The sequence below is a fragment of the Chamaea fasciata genome, unplaced genomic scaffold, assembly GCF_029207755.1.
Source record: "Chamaea fasciata isolate MVZ Bird 193981 ecotype frontalis unplaced genomic scaffold, bChaFas1.0.hap1 SCAF_7, whole genome shotgun sequence".
Taxonomy (NCBI): Eukaryota; Metazoa; Chordata; class Aves; order Passeriformes; family Sylviidae; genus Chamaea; species Chamaea fasciata.
Genome location: NW_027094092.1, coordinates 18853850 through 18872433, shown reverse-complemented (window position 1 = coordinate 18872433; position 18584 = coordinate 18853850). Strand labels below are relative to the sequence as shown.

The 18584-nt window shown below is 39.8% G+C and overlaps 1 protein-coding gene across 1 annotated transcript in view; it reads right to left on the bottom strand.

The window, feature by feature from the left end:
* EHF (ETS homologous factor) overlaps positions 1 to 13568 on the bottom strand; it is a 34308-nt gene extending 20740 nt beyond the window's left edge. The window contains exon 1 of the mRNA XM_066187831.1: positions 13465 to 13568. The gene's annotated coding sequence lies outside the window, so the exon portion shown is untranslated. The remainder of the gene's footprint in view (positions 1 to 13464) is intronic.
* Between the last annotated feature and the right edge of the window lie 5016 nt (positions 13569 to 18584).

Below are 18584 nucleotides of genomic sequence, written 5' to 3'. Positions count from 1 at the left end.
TACTAAGCCATGACTCCACCTGTAAGCTATGCAAAGTCTAAGAGTGACTTCTAGCTGAGACAAGCTCAGTGCAGCTCCTCCTGGCGTGTCCAAAAGGGTGGATCTCTTTTGGCATATTTACCTATGGGATTCTTCCCCATTTTTCCCCTTTTACCATCATGGCTGAACTTCAAATGTAGATTTCACCTGGGCCTATTTTCTTTGAAGTGTGTTATGTACACAGTGAAGACACAATCCCTGCTTTTCAGGACTTGGAGTTTATGGAACAAGTATCTACAGAGTATGTTAAATTTTTCAGATCATTACGGCATCTTGGATTACAGTCAAAGCCTTATACAGTAATCTAAAATAAATAATACCAAGTGATAATTGCAACTGAAGAGGAACAAAATCTGGATTTTTAATCATTTTCTTGAAAAATCAAAAGACTACCAAGTGGGCAGAGTTTCAAGACATCACAAAGGACATGTACGACAGCACGTGGACTTGTTCTACACATACAGCTACTTCGGAAACATAAATAGCTCATACTTGTAATGTATATGATCAATTAGCTGCTTTGCATTCCAACCAGCTATTTTACATCTTCAGTGGTGGTAAGGGCAGGCACAAACTGAATATATGAATGTTGAAAGTCTGTTTGCATGTTACTGTAAGCTTTGGGTCTTCTGTTATGGGGTTTTTTACTCCCTTTCATTTACTGTGCATTACTACCAGGGCTCCAGGGTCCTAGTCTGGGCCAGTGTGTCTATACATACAGCTGTGGCTGACCCAAAGATTGCCCTGTGATCTTTATCTGTCTAATTTGCAAAGGTCTCAGGTTCATCCCTGATGTCTGTGCCAGACTCCCACATAAGATGTCATCCTTGCCATGGCTCACTTTCAGATGTGACCTTTTCAGCAGTATGTTAGCATCTCTTCTAGTCATGTAGATTCACATGTAACCAGCACACACTGCCTTGTTTCCATACCTATAGTGCCTATAGAGCAGAGAGAAGCCTCAAAAGAAACAACTCATCTGCAGGCTGATTATTCACAGGCATCTGCTTTACAACAAAAAGCTCGACTTTGCTTTGGCCTGCAAGGTACCATTCAAGTGACAGTCTATGCAGCTTGACCTGTTTGATGATAACCTCAAGACTCACCACTAAGAGAACAGAAAAACTCTTAGCTTTGAAGAAAGTTCATATGAAGAAATATTCTGATCACACTCAGTATTTTTTGTAAAACATACCGATCATTTGATGCATTTCATTTTTAGTCCATCTTGTATACCTTTGGGCCATAGTAACAAAATCTGTTTACTAAATCACATTATGACTATAAAGTTCAAGGAATCATTTTTATAGGAAAATTTTCTAAATAATCACCAAAATCTGTAGTATCCGGGATTCTGGTTTGCGTCTTTGGGGATAATCTTATTTCCTACTACACCTTTCTGAAGTGCACAATTCTATGGTTATGTATTTGTGGAGTATAGAGCTGTGGTTCATATGCATAAACCCACCTTTGCATGTGCAAAACTGGTGAGCTCTTGGTGAGCTTTCAGAGACTACATTGAGACCTTGATCGTTTACTGTTGTGGGCTTTTGGAAAGGAAGACTTTGGTTTATTCTTTTGTTTTCTTTGAACCTTGTACATTAAATGTATACATGAAGGTAAACTGAAAGACCAGAAAAAGGAAGATGAATAGGAAAGGAGTGTTTAACATATACCTACATTACAGATAGGATCGTGATAAACAAAATCAAATAAAGCTTGATTGGAATATTTTATTACTAAAGATCTTTTTTCATGATGCACTACAAGGCAACTTTTGTAAGAGATATGTGGTGGTTGTTTAAACATGTTCGTATGGATGCTTCAAAATCTTGCATATATATTTTAACTAAAGAGAACCTTGGGTAGAAAAGTTAGTATCTAGATCTGTATCTGAGCTATCCCCTCTGCTCCAGGGTTTGGGTTTGGTTCTTATCTCTCTTTTAACGATGTAATTTAAAGACAAAACCATAGTTCAGTTTCCTTTTTGAGAGAGAACAAAGTTCACTTTATGAACACAAGGAAAAAAAATTGCTTGATGATATGCAAAGTTTCATAGGTTGTTTTACTCTGACCCCTTTTTTTCCCAATAATCTTCATATGAACTGACTTCAATTTTCAAGGTACTCATTAGTAAAATGAAAATAAAAGGAAGAATTTTAAAAGAGGTTTTTTGTTTGTTTGTTTTTCTAAATCAGAAACAAACAGAAGGCAGATTGTGAACAGAGTCCTCGAGGCAGAAATGTGTCTGACAGTGTTAACTACCAAGGGTTTGTACTTCAAATTTTCCCCACTGTCATGTTACTTTAGCAGAGAAAACAGTGAAATGGAACCTGCCACTTAACAAGGATATGGTGTTTCAGATCCATGCTTTCCTGTCACATCACAGGTTAGATGTGCACCTTCTTGCCATGCCACTAGTTTTTCAATATGAAAAGGATAATATCATCATTTATTTTGCTGTCAAGAACTTCATCCTCCTTTTTGCAGAAGTTCTGTGCACAGATCCATAAAATATTAGTGAAATTTTCATCATAGAGCTGAGACAAAAGTGAGTCAAGAAAAAGTTTTATTTCTTGTGATAGACATTTGGATTATATTTGCAGTAATGTATTCTTAGAATATTTGGAACAAGTAGATAGATTCACTAAAAACTGGCCAAAAATAAGTGGGCTATTTTCTTCTTTATTTTTCAGAGTTGACTTTGACTGGTATCTAGCAATGCTTTCATTACTGCCTGCACCACCTCAGCGAGTTCATGATAATTTGGGTCAACCATTTTTTCCTGAATATTTAGAAGTCATTTGCCATAGATTCATCAGGCTAGCCTCAGGGATACAGTCTTGGAAACACAATAATGGGAAAAACTGCCTTTGCTCTTTTTTCTTCTTTCAGCACTTAATACCACACCTCATGGAACAACTCCACACCTCCTTTCATGTCCTTCCTATCTCTCTGGTACATCCTTCCTCTAACCAGGAGCCAGCTCATCTCCCTAATCTCCTTTTGCTAAACACCCTTCTTTTGCTTACAATACACTAAATATACAAATGACCAAAAAGTACTCTAGATGGCCCTGTAACTTGACAAGCCACACATCTATAATTACGCGTGAACCTCATCAGCTAACAAAATATTACCATCATGTTCTAACACCTTCTCCTTTTCTCTTGGCTCTGGTTCCCCAACCACTTCCCTCTACCTTCCATGACAGCTTCTCTTTGTGTAGCTTTAAAGACTAACAGCATATTGAGGGGAATGTTTTCCATAGTGCTAATACAGCCTTGTGTGACTGTTCAGTTGTTAGTGAATAATGACAATAATAACAGTAATAATTGTGTTTGTGTTCATGTTTGGCTCTCATTAGATGCTGACTCGTTGCTGACATAACAGCCACTCAGATATATGCTGCTGCAGCAGCCAGTATTTCATGTGGAAGTTCACTTTAACCACTATCACCACCAACACTTCTCTTTTGTTATGGGACTACTCTGGTTTTCAACAGTAGCAACCACTAATTTGCCTACTTTAAAAAAAAAAAAAAAAGGCAATTGTGTTTTTTCTCTTTTCCTTTGTGTAAACTCTGTTTCATATATTTTGTTTTAATAAAGGGCATCTACTTGGAAACTGCAAGGTTCCTTGTTAGGGCTGGTTTCTGAGTGAGAAGCAAACAGAATAAGGAAATTGGGATGGAGACACAAAACAGCAAAGTGTCTTGGAGAATGTGAAAAATTTTCCCACTGGACTACTGTTTTTTACATTAATTGATTCATTCAATGAACAAACTGATTGTGCTTTTTCATTAAATACATGAGGGCCATAGCATAAATTAACTAGGGCAGAAAAGCTGGAAATTAAGCATAAAGAATTTTATGCTAAACTATGCAGCTTGCTGCAATTCAACCTAGTTAAGTATTTATACCATGTTACAACCCACTGCCTGACTAACCACAATACGATCACAATTTTTTGCCGATGGACTAGGAAAAGCATATTTCAAAGAGGAGATGTAGCAGAAGCAATGCAGGGTTCATGGTGGGAAGAGTCATTCTGCAGAGCTGACAGAGAGGGTTTATTTGGCTATTAACTCCTCTACCACATTCGCTTGTACCAATCTGGGACTTGCTGATCCCACCTATGGGATAGCTCCATCCAGGATGCCTGCTTGCCCTGTATTCCTCACCAGACTATCAAGTATCCCAAGGTGAACCTCTGTCTGCAAAGGCACTTGTCCCCATGTGGGTGGCTATCATGGAAACAGCCAGTGGAGCCCACTGACCCTGTTTCAGAAAGCTGCTGTCACACCATTACTTTTACTACCACTCAATCTTTCACATTTGTGTTTTTGGTAAACATTTACTTGGAGCCCAGCTGTATCCATGCAGCTTCTTCATACTGTATTTGCTGAGGAAAGAGTAAGAGATTGCAAGAACTCTTCCCTGGCAGCCCACTCCAGTGGCTGCACAAGGGCTGTCTGCTTTACCGCTGGTGTAGCAGCCGGCTTGCTTCCCCTCTGCTCCCAGGATTGTGAACCTCCCCAAGCCATATGGCACTGGGACAGTACTTTACATATATGCCACCACCTGTTTTTGCTCACTGCCTTTATTAAAAGCAGCCAGAAAATGGGGGAATGAGGTTTCCTTGCTCTGTAGATACTTCCTACAAGTAAGTCAAGAAGCTGTGGGAAACTGTCTCTGCACTTCTGTAAAAGCCAAGAACACCTTCCCACCTTCCTTGTCTCCCTCCTGCCTGTGGTTAGAAGCACAATGCTTCCGTGGCGTCACTCCTTCTCACCTGGCACAGCAAGAGCTGCCCATCCTGTTTCCATTGATTTCTCCAGTGGTTGCGTTAAACAATACAATGGAGTATTTATGTGTCAGTGTTAGGAGCAGGTTATTAAGTAAAACCCACCGTAAATAGAGCCGTTAATTCAGTTGCTGGCATGGCTGTCTGTTATCTCCTCAATACCTCCCAGAGGGTATTAGTCTTACCCTTTCGTTTGAGTTGGCAGCCGAGTTATTTTTTTGCACCTGCTGCTCTACTCCGATAACAGCACAGGTCAGCTTTGATTTGTTGGAATATAAACAAAAAAAGCAAAGCCAGGCATCTGCCTCAACAGCCGGGGCTGGTTTGACGGTAGAGCTTTTTTCCCTTTGGGTTTTGTACAAATGTGCTCTTTCAATTCTTATGTGAACTGTCTCCTGTCTCACAAATAGTCCTTTGCTACAGAATAACCTGGTGTCAGAAAAGAGCTCAATACTATTCCATCAATGGAACCAGTCAAAGTAACCCTCCATTCTAAGACTGAAGACAGAAGTATCATGCAAAATACACAAAAAAAAAGCAGCTAAGACACAGTGGTTCAAAAATTAGTAGGAAAAAGCAGCAAATTAAGTGTAAACAGTAAAGGAACTTTGTTGAGAGATAAAGAAAACCAGAAAGACTGGGAGGGTTTGCTTTCCCATATGAACCCACACATACTCCATCCCTTAATTTACTATTTCACAGGGAAAAAAATAACATTGAGTCCATGTACTACATGTACTTCTGTAGGTACTCAGCTGGGAAGTGAGCTACTTTTAAGTTCTTCTGAAAATTAAGCCTGCAGGGTTCATCTACTCTAATAGCATCTATGGTGATGGAAGGACTGAAACACCGACAACCAAGAGCAAAGAAGGAAGAGTCCACGCATACAGCAAATGCAGTAAATGGCACAAAACATAGAAATGAAAGAAGGAACCAGCATTGCCTCCACATTACAAATAGGACAACGGAGACACTGAGCTGAAATTATTCACCTAAGTCACATAACAAGTCAATGAAGAAGTCAGTCCAACTCCTATCTTCCAGTTCAAGCTCCATTGCATCACGTCTCTGGGAAATCTTTCAACATGCAGATGAGTTAGGTTGAATGTGGTTTTTTTGAGGGCAGAGAGAACGTATTAAACAAGAGAAAGAATTCTCAAGAAAATAAAGAGACCTGTACAGACTGAAAACAAAATTCTTCAATGCATGGCTATTATGTGACTAGTAGAGATTTGAATGATAAGTTAGCCAAACAATTAAACCTACACTTGAGGTATTAAATCAAAAAAGCTGCCCTTGACCTATGTATGATCCTGAAAATGAGCTAGAAAATCCTAAGCAGAGCTGGCTGAAATTCAAAATTTCTGTTCTATGGAACCGTGGCTATTTCTACAGGAATTTTTCCTTTGTTTGTTTGTTTGTTTGTTTGTTTGTTTGTGGGTTTTGGTTGGTTGGGTGGGTTTTGTTTGCTTGTGTGGTTTAGGATTTTTTTGTTGGTTGGGTTTCGGGGGTTTTTTTATTTTCTCTTTTAATCACAATGAAAGAAAGGAATTTTTAAAAGAAAGTTCCCTGGCAATAGGGAATCAACTGACATGTAAAAACGTATATTCAAGTTGTTCAAGGATCAAATGTTCACTTCTGTTACGTGGAATTGTTTGTGAAAGACAGAAACATGAAGCATAAAACTGTGGTACATGGGCAATGAAATCACCCTACAGCAGCTGCGCTGGGAGCAATAAACTCACCTAACATGACTGTTGTGCATATGGTGACCAGGGAACCCTCTGCAGAGCCCAACCACACTAACCCTGAAATGCAGACAGCCTTAAAAACAAACTAGGATGGGAAGTTTGTGATCCCATTCATTCTTTTTCCCTGAATGCCTTTATTCTTCATCTTCCTGCTTATTTCTTTCACTTTTCTTTTTTAAATTTTTCTTTCCCTTTTTTCCCCTCTCTCTTTAATTTTTTGTCTTTTAATTAATCAGACTGACTGACCAAGACAAGTAATTTTTCTTCAAAACATCATAATCCTGTAACCAGTAAAACAGAGTAAAATATCATCTTCAAGTATCTCTCTGTGGCACAAGAATGCCAGGTCTTACAGCAACTGTGGAGTATGTAGCTGGTCTCTGGAAGGGAGGCTGGAGGCACCAGAAATCAGAAAAAAAAACTTTGCTTCCTCCAGTTCTTTTTGCTCCCCTGTACTGCTATGTATCTCAGTCATCAATGTAACTGGAAGAGAATTCCCCAACAAAATCAATGAAAATATTTCCAGCCTATTTCGAACAACTACTTTCCTCACAAGCAGATTTTTTTACCATGGAATTATAGCTATTTTAACAAAGTTCTGAGTAACAAGTATTATCAGAGATCCTTGTAACAGCTTTTGCAGGTGTTGGGGAGTTTTTTTCTTCTTTTCTTTTTATCTTTAGTGTTTTAATCTTCATTAGATTTTTAAACATTGAAGATGTGTCATAGCATAAGGAAGGCTGATGCCTTGATCTGCTGCTTAGAGTCCATGGTTTGGGGAAGGGCAGTCCTGGGCACCCCAGCGCTCAGGCCATGCACGTGTTCCTGCAAAAAAACGCTACTGCAGCACAGGGCAAAACCCACAGGCATGGAAGTGGAAAGCAGCTCTATCTAGGACTCCTGGCATGAGCAACCTCTCACTCACTACAAGACAATGCCAGTCACTCACTTATTCCTATAGACATAATAGACATGCCAGATACCAACAGCTGTGCATTTTAAAGGATTAAATCAAGGAGCTATGCAGATTAGAAAACAGACTTGGTTGAAATTGGGAAAAATATTTGAATTCCTCTTTTAAAAGTTATGGGGAGAAAACCTGAGAAGAAGATCAGGAATTTTCAATTCTTATGAGGAGCATCTGAGGGAATTGGGGTTTTTTAGCCTGGAGAAAAAAAAAAAAAGACTCAGGGGAGACTTTATCACTCCACAACTACCTGAAAGGAGCCTGTGTGTCAGTCTCTTAGGTGACAAGTAACAATATGAGAGAATGTGGTCTCCAGTTGTACCAGGGGAGTTTTAATAAAATATTAGGAAACATTTCTTCACTGAAAAGGTTAGCAAGCATTAAAACAGGCTGCCCAGGGAAGTGGCAGGGTCTCCACACCTTTTAAAGATATTTAAAACACACATAGATACGGCACTTAGGGACTTGGTTTAGGGGTAGACTCAGCTACTTGGTTCAGTGGTAACTCAGTGCTGAGTTAATGGCTGGACTCAATGGTCTTAGAGATCTTTTCCACCACAAATGAATCTATAATTCCATGTACTTAAACCAAGGTGTTTGTTGTGACTGTTAGAATCAGCAACAGGTAGACAAAGAAATTTACGGGATTGACTCTGGTCCAAAATTATTTAATCATTTAAAATTTTAAAGTAGGAAGGGAAGTTTCTGCATGTTGTTACAAAGTATTACAGCTCCATCATTAAAAGTCTTAAAGAGGGTAAGGATATCTGCGAGTCGCTAAATGTAGAAAAAACTGCATCTATTTAATTTTGTACATTCCAATTTGGATAAGTCTGTAGGGATATCTTACTCATCTAATCACCTATTAATTCAGTCTTCTAAAACTTTTTCATCCTCCTCTGTCAGGGCAGGTGCCTGGGAATATTAAGAGTCTTTTATGTGAGTGCTATGTTAGATCTCACTGCAAAAGAGATGAGAACAGCACCCTTGAGTGTGTCAGAATTTGACTCCCTGATAAAGCCCCTCCAATCTATGAGACAACTGCTTAACCAAGCATACTTTGGAAGTTCATCATCAAGATGGAAGCTTTTAAACTATTGTGTAATAATAATTACATGTTGCAGTAAAAAATCATTAAGAAAGTTTGGGGGTAATCACTATATCATGGACGTAGTCTGATTCCTGACTATAGAATCTTGGGCAATTTTACAAGGGTTCTTTAACTACATAGCAACATAAATTAGTAACTGCTCACTGCTAAATGAAAGAAAACCTGGAACAGTTTTAAAAAACTAAACCAATTCTTCTTGTGATGGCACTACTAATTTAGGCAATAGAATATATTTTTACACATAGTTGCTTAACCCTTACAGACTTACAGGCACTCAGGAGACTATTCCGGCTACATCTGATTGTGAGTTGAGAAAATATCTCAAATTTTTATGTCTGTGCCTTCCTCCATAATAGTTCCAAATAGGAACTTTCATTCCACATTTTTGAGCTCCTTTAGGTAAAATTACTTTCTTCCCACCACCACAAAGCAATTCTCTTTTATTATCCCATCTCATTGGTCTATAACCAGTGATTACCCAGTTCCACTTAATCTACTAACTCTCATACTCTTTCCTGTGAAGCATATTTCACAAGATCAGCAGGGGAATAGGTAATGATAACCATGTGCAATGTCAGCTTTTGGAAAGGCAGCCTTTGAGGGCTCTTCCTCAGAGGGAGACATGCAAAATGCCAAATGCCAGTCGATTGCTCCACTGGCTACATGACTCCATGTTTACTCATTCTCACCTGTCTGTAGACCAATGATCAACAAATGCCCCAAGTATTCTAGGCATTCAGTGAGGGATTTGGGGCAAACTGCAGCCCCAGTAGAGCTCAAAGGAGCTCTCATACTAAGACTCCTCAAAAACCAAATTAATCCTTACTTTTTTGCATACCAGTTGTGAGAACAAATCTTTCTTCTTTATGCTTTCGATCAACAGTGTTACTCATGAGTTTCATTGTTACCAAGTTTACAATGTACCCTTTTCTTGAAAACCTACTGAAATACTTCCTGGGATCATCAGAGACTATAATACATGTAAGCTGCAGAGTGTGCCAAGGCAGGGACAGTGAGGAAGAGATGCAGCCATTTGTGGTTAGAGGTCTTGAAGTGCCCGTGGACACTGGCTGAGCGGCTGAAGCCAGAGAGCTTTGCTGAAGATGGTGTTGGGCACCACCAATGCTCACAAGGCACTTACTATTAGGAAGAAAATTCCATGCGTTTATAGCTGAAATTCAGTAGTAGTGAAGCTGTGAAATGGGACAGAGACTTTACTTCATTAAACATCTCAAACTACGCTAGCTACAAAAATAGTGTTTCTGTTCATTTTCTTGTGGACAGCAAAGCCTTTACATTTCGTTCTACCACATCCTAATATTGTGTGTCATTAGTAATGACAAATGACAACTAAGTTTGCTGCCGTTTTCTTTTTATATGCTGCTTGTTTCAGGAATGCCTACACCTCAGCAATTCCTACTTTAAAACTGTAGGAAGGCTGATGAGAAAGAGAACCCTGTAAGACCACAAAAAATCCTACAGAGGGTGGGCACATTGTCCCCAGATTAAGAACGGGTCATTCATTTCTATCTGTATCTTGATCTCAGCACTCTGATGAATTTTTAAGCCAGACAGGTCTGTCCTGGAGCACCCACTTTCCAACCTGTCTCTCTGTACAGTAGGTCATTGCCCCAGTTCACAGAGATGGTATTCATAGTATTGCAGAAAGAGGTCAGATAATATTGTGAGGATTGACTCCAAACAAGTTAACAGCAACAGAAAGCATTTGACTGTAGACTCCACAGAACAGATCCAGGCTACATTATAGTCAGTGGGAAGTTTTCCCAGTTTGGTCTTGTCACAAAGTTAAACGTATTTATAAAAACCGTGGAAGGGGTGAACAAGGAAGGAAAGCTAAGCGCTGATTCTGGAAAGGTGTTATGGCTCGTGGGCAGTTCTCTGAGTTTGCTGAGTCAATAAAATCGTTAATCCTTTTCTGTGAGAATTGTACATAAATACACACTTCTTCAGCAGGTGTAGAATTCCATCCTCACAGGAGACTTTGGTGCAAATTTCTGTGGGACACGCAACAGACTAACATGTCACTCCGGTCTGGACAGACGCACCTACAGAAATCCTTCTTTTTCTTCTCTAATCTCTCTCCATCTGTGTTATTGGATTGGGGGGGGGGGGGGGCGTTTGTTTGTTTTTGGGGGGGTTTTTTTAAGTTTTATCCTTTGCAGTTTGCTACCTTGAATTTCCCAGACAGAACAAGTACAGGTGCTAACAAGAAAATTCATTGGGAATGAAAAAAAATTAAGGAAGTTGAGTGGGAGCCAAATGATTTAATTTTTCACCTGTCCAACTGTCCTATTGTCTGTTTCTACCACTGCTGAAAACCCACAACACCCTGACAATATCTAAAGTAATAAGAAATTAGTATGGCAATACCACAGCAAATTCTCTCAGGTAATAAGAGGGTAGTAATATCCCATGTAAAACAGATCACATTCTACTCCCCGATCTCACCACGACTGAGGTAAATATATGGTGGTCACTCTAGGCTGTGAAGCGCAACCTAATTTGTGCTGGGGCAAGCGAAGAGATATTCGGATTGATAGGTGAGCCTTTATTATCTGGACTCGAGGAAAGTATGTATTTTTACCATTGTTATAGGCTTTACAAGTGACACTTGGAGTAGAAAAAAAAATAGAAATGCTAAATGCAAGGAAACATCGAGTCTAATAATGATAACCTCGTCTCTGCATACAGGACCAGTGCTCAAGGGGGAGAAGGGTGTCTGGAGAACGACGACGCTAAGAAAGCCTTGAGCACATTTCATAAACCCCTGAACAGGAATTCCCAGTATATTGACTCATAATATCTCTGTTTGGCACTCGACAGACTCTGATCCATCCTGACATCCAAATTTCACAGCTAATGTTGAAAAATTAGAGGAGAGCATTGACGTGATTAAAGGATGGAAAAGCTTACAGTGAAACAGGTTGACATCCTTCAATGTACTGTAAGTTTCTCCATGAAAAGGAACTGGCTTTGGAGCTCAGACTAGCACAATTTTCAGAGACTAGGCTAAGAAAGGACTTGTCCCCAGCCAACTACACAAGGAACAGAAATTTCCTACCCAGGAGAACTTCTCAATAGCCATCAAAAGACAACAAAATCAGGTGGCTGAATGTTAAAGCAAGACCATGTCAGACTGAAAATGAGATAAAGTATTTTTAGAAGAATGGTATTTAATTTCTGGGGCACTTAAAAACATTCTGGGGAATTTCCCATCACTGGACTTCTGAACATTTTTTCAAAATTGGAAGTTTTCTAAAAGACAAGCTCTACTTGAAGTAATGTAATTATCTCTGAAAAATTCTGGCAAGTCCTATGTTGTTATTGCAACAATCACTTGGTTTTGAAAATTGTACAAGGCAGGAATTAAACTGTCATTGTGATATTTGTAAGTGAAACACCTTAATCCTGTTGTATTTCTAGTTTTAATTGCAGCCATTTTCTTTAGTTTCTGTATTTGCATTAAATATAAAACTGCTATATTTTCCAGCTCTGGTATTTTCTACAGTAAAAAATAGACATCAGACAACTGGTTTAAACTACATCCTGCAAATTTCCTATAAAAGCAAAACTTAAAGGAGCACATTTTTAAATTTCACTGAAGTTTTCACAAAGTGCAGGAAATACTGGTGCATGTTAGATCTGTTTAACCTGGTGCCAAGTGAGACAAGTATAAATGAAATGACTAAATGAAACTTTTACCTCAAGGTACATTTCTGTCATGAGCTTGTTTAATTCTAGTAATTGTTTGGTTCTAAAAAATAGCAAAGGTAGGAAAGAAAGGATAGTTGGGTGTACTTTAGAAGCAAACACAACATATACTTTTAGATGAAGTAATCAAAAAGCACATTAATGATATAATTGAATAACTCTATAACAATATACACACAAGCATGTGCCTAAAATGTCCCACAAGGTGAAATGCAAACATTTCTCACTAAGCCCATTACACATATTTTACAAAATCAACACAGATTTGGAGCAACTTTTTCTTTACATTCTCTTCTACAACTACTTAAACAACTGTGTCTATACCTTAAGGGGCCAGTTCTGGTTCTATTAAAATAAAATTACCATTGGAACAGAAACAAATTAAACAAGCAAAGACACTGCGGGCCTCACACTATATTTACCTACACAGTGCCTGAGCTGGGTTATGTGCAGTGTTCTTGCTTAGACAGAACTAAGATCAGCAGAACCTCCTTCACCACACAACTGCAAAGAAATTGCCTTGAGGCTGAAACCAAGCCAAATTATAAATGTACTTTAGGGGTTTTTGTTACAAACATCACATCCATCAACATCCTCATCACTAAAATGAACTGAAACATGGTCATTGTGGAGGGTGTCCCAGTTCTGCGACACAAGCACTCTCAATAGCATTGAGAAAGTCCACTTTTTCACCCCTTGTCTTACTGAACAGATGACAATTCTGTTGACAAAAGTAGCAGATTTAGGACCCAGAATATTATTAGATACATCATAATAGAAACTATTCTCGGGATCTGGCCCCCCTCAAACATAAATGCAGCAGAAATACTTAAATAGAAGATACTTAAATAGAAGTTCACAACAGGACAGCAGAAATCTTTATTGCAACATTAAAAAGCCTTTTGATTAAATGAGCTTAGCTGCTGTTCCAAAGTGGGAAAGGAGAGGCTTGGTATAGTGACCAGGAGTCCAGCAGATAATTTTTTAAAAATTATTTTCACTGGTGTTATTTTAAAGGAAGTTCATTTAAGAAAAAAAAAATACCCCAAACATCTTACCTCATTTAGCTGAAAATTCTGGAGTGGAAATCCTGAACTGAGGCAATGGGAAAACTGTCTACAGAACAGTAGGTTGGGTAAGCACAGGTACTAGGTTATGTCAACTAAAGACTCCCAGGAGTGAAGATAAATGGATGTGATACTAATTTTAAAACATTTTGCTGAACAGTCAAGCAGCCAATAGGGGAATTCCTTAGGTCACTTCCTGTTCATTTGATTGGATCTGCAACGACAACAACCAAGATGAGGTTGAGAGCGTTTGCATAAGGCCAGCTCAGACCTCAGCATTCAAAGAGAACAGGTCTAACCGGGTTACACGCGTGGCTCCAGAACAAAAGAAAAACCTGGTAATGGATGAGGGATTGATTTCTTTGTAGTTGTTTTTTTAAGATCATCCCTTCATTTTTATTTTATTTTTTAAAATAGAGGTTATTTCAGGTAGATAGGGAGATCATAATTAGAATGAAAAGGCAGGAATATCCTAAATTAAAATTAGTCTGGAAATAACATTAGGAGATGCATGGTGTGGAGTAACCCTCTGCTGGCAGAGAGGTGGACTGGTTGAGCCCACATGACTGGCTCGATCCTTTCTTTTATAGATTGAGTATCCTGAAAAATGCATGAAAGGGGAGTTTATTGGTCTTTCAGCTTCTCTGGGTATTTGAGAGTTGGTAAGAAACAAAATGAGGAAAAAGTCATCAGTGTGGGTATGAGGGTTGAGCATGAAAGTTCAATTATATGCAGGTTAGCAGGGCAGAGAATCAGTAGACATGCTCAGTCTAAAGTTTTCCTTGGCCATGTGTGAGTTACTCCTCCAGCCTGCAACCATGAACCTGAGCGGGAAACTGGTGCCCAAATGAGAAGCTCATCTGCTTCTCATTATTTCAGTAGTCAAAAAAAGGCACCAACATGGAAACAGTTAAAAATGCACTAAAATGTGGGAAGGTTCTGAGGTTTCATTAATTTGTATGCATAAAACAAGAAATACTAAATATTATTATTCAGTAACTGTTCAGTGATCTGTGTGAAGTGAATTTTCTAATCTTTGCTCATTTTTGGTGCCAAGTCTCATCATAAATCTTCCCCTGGCAGATGCTGACAAGAGTTCTCAGTGCTAGATTTACCAAGCACAGGGAATGAATTGTCCTTCAACATCCAGAGATACTATTAATTATTAATCAAGGCTCATTGTCAATGTAAGGGAAATATTTCACAAATATTATTTATGCTGAACCTGATTTCAAGATAAAGAGTGGATCTCAGACTCAAGGAATGTCACCTTTGTTCCTATCATCCATACTAACACCAATTAAAAACTAAGTTCCTTTTGTCCACGTAGATAAGGTGCACCTGTGTCCAAGTGTTGCTTGGGAAGATTCAATTATTTCTCACCCAGGTTAGGTCAAGTTCCATGGCTTCCATTGATTCTCACCTATCAAAGAAAGTTGTCCTTGAGGAAAAAATGAAGACTATAAATACCCACCTTGGAGAGCTTCATTGACTTGCAGTTACAACACCAAGGGTTGAGGTTGTCCCTGCAGACAGATAGGCAACTATTTTGATAGGCCTAGCACTTACAAGATTTCTCTAAGCATTCATGTCACTGAGTCCAAGTATTTGCATACCAGGTCATGTCTTGGTGGGTATTTATAGCTTTCATCACCAAAATAATGCCTTAGTATAATATCAGCATGAATGATCAGTCCAGAGCAGGAAAAGCTAAGAAGCAATTCACTAGCAAGCAGTAAAGAGCACTTCCCTTCCCAGGAAGGATACCTTTAGCAAGAAACCCAAGTCTTACATTGTGCCACTAAGCAAAACATGAGAGATTAAAGAATCATACTGAAGTACATCTTATCTATATGCTACAGAAGCACCACAGGAGGATGTGACCACTGGATCTCAACACAGACAGGGAAAGCAGAATTTTTCTGTTGCTGACAAGGTCGTCAGCAAAAGCAAAAGAAAAATGGTTCCAATGTGGTACTGAGACTGGAATGTCACTTTCTGTTTGTGCGACTGTTGGCCTTTTCTGTTTCACCTCCTAAGGGCAGAGACAGCTTTGGTTGCTAAGACGAAGAATACTTCCAGACAGACAAAAAAGCACATTGTACCAACAGGTCTGGACAGGGTGAAGCTAGCTTGGTCGGCACACCAGCATGCATTATTTATTACTGTGCTATTTTCAAAGGCAGAGTGCCACACAGGGTGGTGGCTCCCTAAATTTACTGCCCTACCTGGTCAACTATGCTGCCCCCATGCTCCCAAGTACGCTTATTGACACTTACATGTGGTTCAGCACAGAGAGGATTACGGGTGGCTTTCGGAGACAGTCAGACTTTTCCCTCTGCATATCCTTCTTTAGCACTGCAGCCACAAAATTAACATGAATTTGGTCCCCACACAGTTCTCGGTGGCAGAGAAAACATTAAAAACTTTATAACTAGGAACTTGGAGGCCGCAATCACAGTATGACAGAAGTGCCAGTGCAGATTCCCAGAATTAATTTAATTATAGGCATCAAGAAAATTACCTAAATCTGTCTAGATTCTTAAATTGGCGTCTCTTACTGTAATGTCTGACACCTGATGAAAACAGAGAATAAATGTATGATAATTTCTATTTTTTCATTAATATTAATCTCTTCTTCATTTGTTAAATTCCAGTGGAATGTCAAAAGGTGGGTATAAAGCTGATATGTTGGTTAGACATGCCAAGCAATTTGAGAATACAGAGTATGAGATTCCTGCCTTCATTCTGCTGCAACAAAATCAGAAGTGATTCATAAACTTTGATGGAAAATATTACACTTTCTGTAAAAACATCACTAGACAAGCCAGGAGAAATAGGACAGATACTATTTCCAAGCTGTGTTCTGTGTTGCAGGCAAATGCCACCTGTTACTAAGGCTGTCCATTACTTAGGCTTGCAAGACCTTGTAATTTTTTATTCACAGTTTGCTAAATTTTAGCCTTCAGCTCTTTGGGTAAATTGAAATTTTCCATCATGGACATTTGCTTTGCAACAGAATTTTGAGTAATTGTCATCCATACTAGAAAGATGCTAGTATATGTTTCTCTGAAAAATTCAAAAAGGCTAAGGAAAGTGCTGTACTTTGTATTTATAGTAAGGAATATTACTGTCTTTTCTTTGGAAAGCTCAGGATCATTTATGTTTGAAGCACTGATTGATTACAATAGGCTGTCAAATTAAGCGTGTACTATTTGCCATTCCAAATAAAATCCAAGCAAAGTTAGCCAGTTTAAAGCTTATCGACAAATCACAGAATCACAAAATGGGCAAGCTTGGAAGGGTTCACAGTTGGTCTTCTGGTTCAACCTTCAGGGGCTTCCCAGAGCACAGGGCATGGGACTGTGTCCGTATAGATCCTGAATATCTCCAGTGAGGGACATTCCACACCCTCTCTAGGCAATCCGTTCCAGTGCTCAGTCACCCACACAGTAAAATGGTTCTTCCTTGTGTTCAGGTGGAACTTCGGTGCATCAGTTTCTGCCCCTTGCCTCTTGTCCTATTGCTTGGCACCACTGAGAAAAGCCTGGCTCCATCCTTTGATACCCTCCTGTCCCATACTTACAGACATGGATAAGATTCCCTTCTGATTCGTCTCTTCTTGAGGCTGAACAGGCCAGACTGCCTCAGCCTTTCCTCATAAGGGAGAGATGGTGCACTCTCCCAGTCATCTTTGTCGTCATTCACTGGACCCACTCCACAACCTCCATGTCTCTGTTGTCCTGAGGAGCCCAGAACTGGACACAGCAGTCCAGATGTGCATCACTCACCACGGCTGAGTGGAGGGGCAGGATCACCTCCTGTGACCTGCTGGCAATGCTGTTCCCAATGCAGCCCAAGATTCCATTGGCCTTCTTGCCCACTGCTGGCTCATGGACGGCTTGTTTTCCACCATGACCCCCAGGTTTTTCTCCACAGACCTGCTTTCCAAGAGCTCAGCCCCCAGCCTGTGCTGGTGCAGGGAGTTATTCTTCCCCAGGAGAAGAATGTCTCCTGGGGAAGAATTTGTGGAATTTCAGAAGGTGCTTCTCTGCCCATCTCTCCAACCTGTCAAGGATCTTCTGAAGGGTTGCAGAGCCCTCTGGGATATGGGCCACTCCACCTGGCTTTGTGAGGAGGCCTCTGCCCCTTCCTCCAAGTCATTGATGAATTAGTTAAACAAGACTGAGCCCAGTATTGAACCCTGGGGGACACCACCAGAGACAGGGCTCTGACCAGACCCTGTGCTGCTGATCGCAACACTCTGGGATCTGCCATTCAGCCAGTTCTCAACCCACCTCACTGTTCACTCAGCCAGTTCACACTTCCTGAGTTTGCCTTTGAGGGTGTTGTGGGAGACGGTGTTGAAAGCCTTGCTGAAGTCCAGGGGGACAACATCCACTGTTTCCCCTCAAATCATAGTCCACATGATGGATGCAATGAGGCAGAGCCTCGTTACCTCAGCTTTCTTTTGCAGCAAATGTTCTCCACTTCCTGGCTTCACAAGGCTTTCCTAGCAGATAAAAAAGGCTATTCCTGTACATCCACCAACTTGAAAAAGCGGATTTTCCGATGAGTCCTCCATTTGGTCCAGCAGCTACTCTCCGTACAACTGGCAGAGGTCTGTAGCAGGGAGCTAAAGGCTTCGTTAGTGGGATTAACCCACAGGCTACTCAATGCCAAAACAGCCATCTCTGCACGCTGCTTATTCAAAACCTAGAAACTGTACACAGGGAACAAAACTAAGAGAACATTATTAACATTGTTACAGGTTGGGAGGTGCGGTGCTTAGGGCACAGACTAGGGGGTACTCATTCAAAGGGAAGCTACCCAAAACTAAGCGTACAGGGAGTGGCCCTGAGCTGTATTTGCTGCACATGAATCAAACTTGTGCTGAAAACTTCTGTTCATTTCCTCATGAGTTTTCTTATGTTGTTCATCCTCATGGTATTTTAGGTATTATAGTTACACATGTATTTATAATGTAAATAAACATTTAATATATGTAGATTAGCGTATTACATTATACTAATGCATTAGCACTAACAGTATTAGCACAAAAACATTTATTGATTTTTATGAATCCCTAGTGGGGTAAGAAAGTAATAATT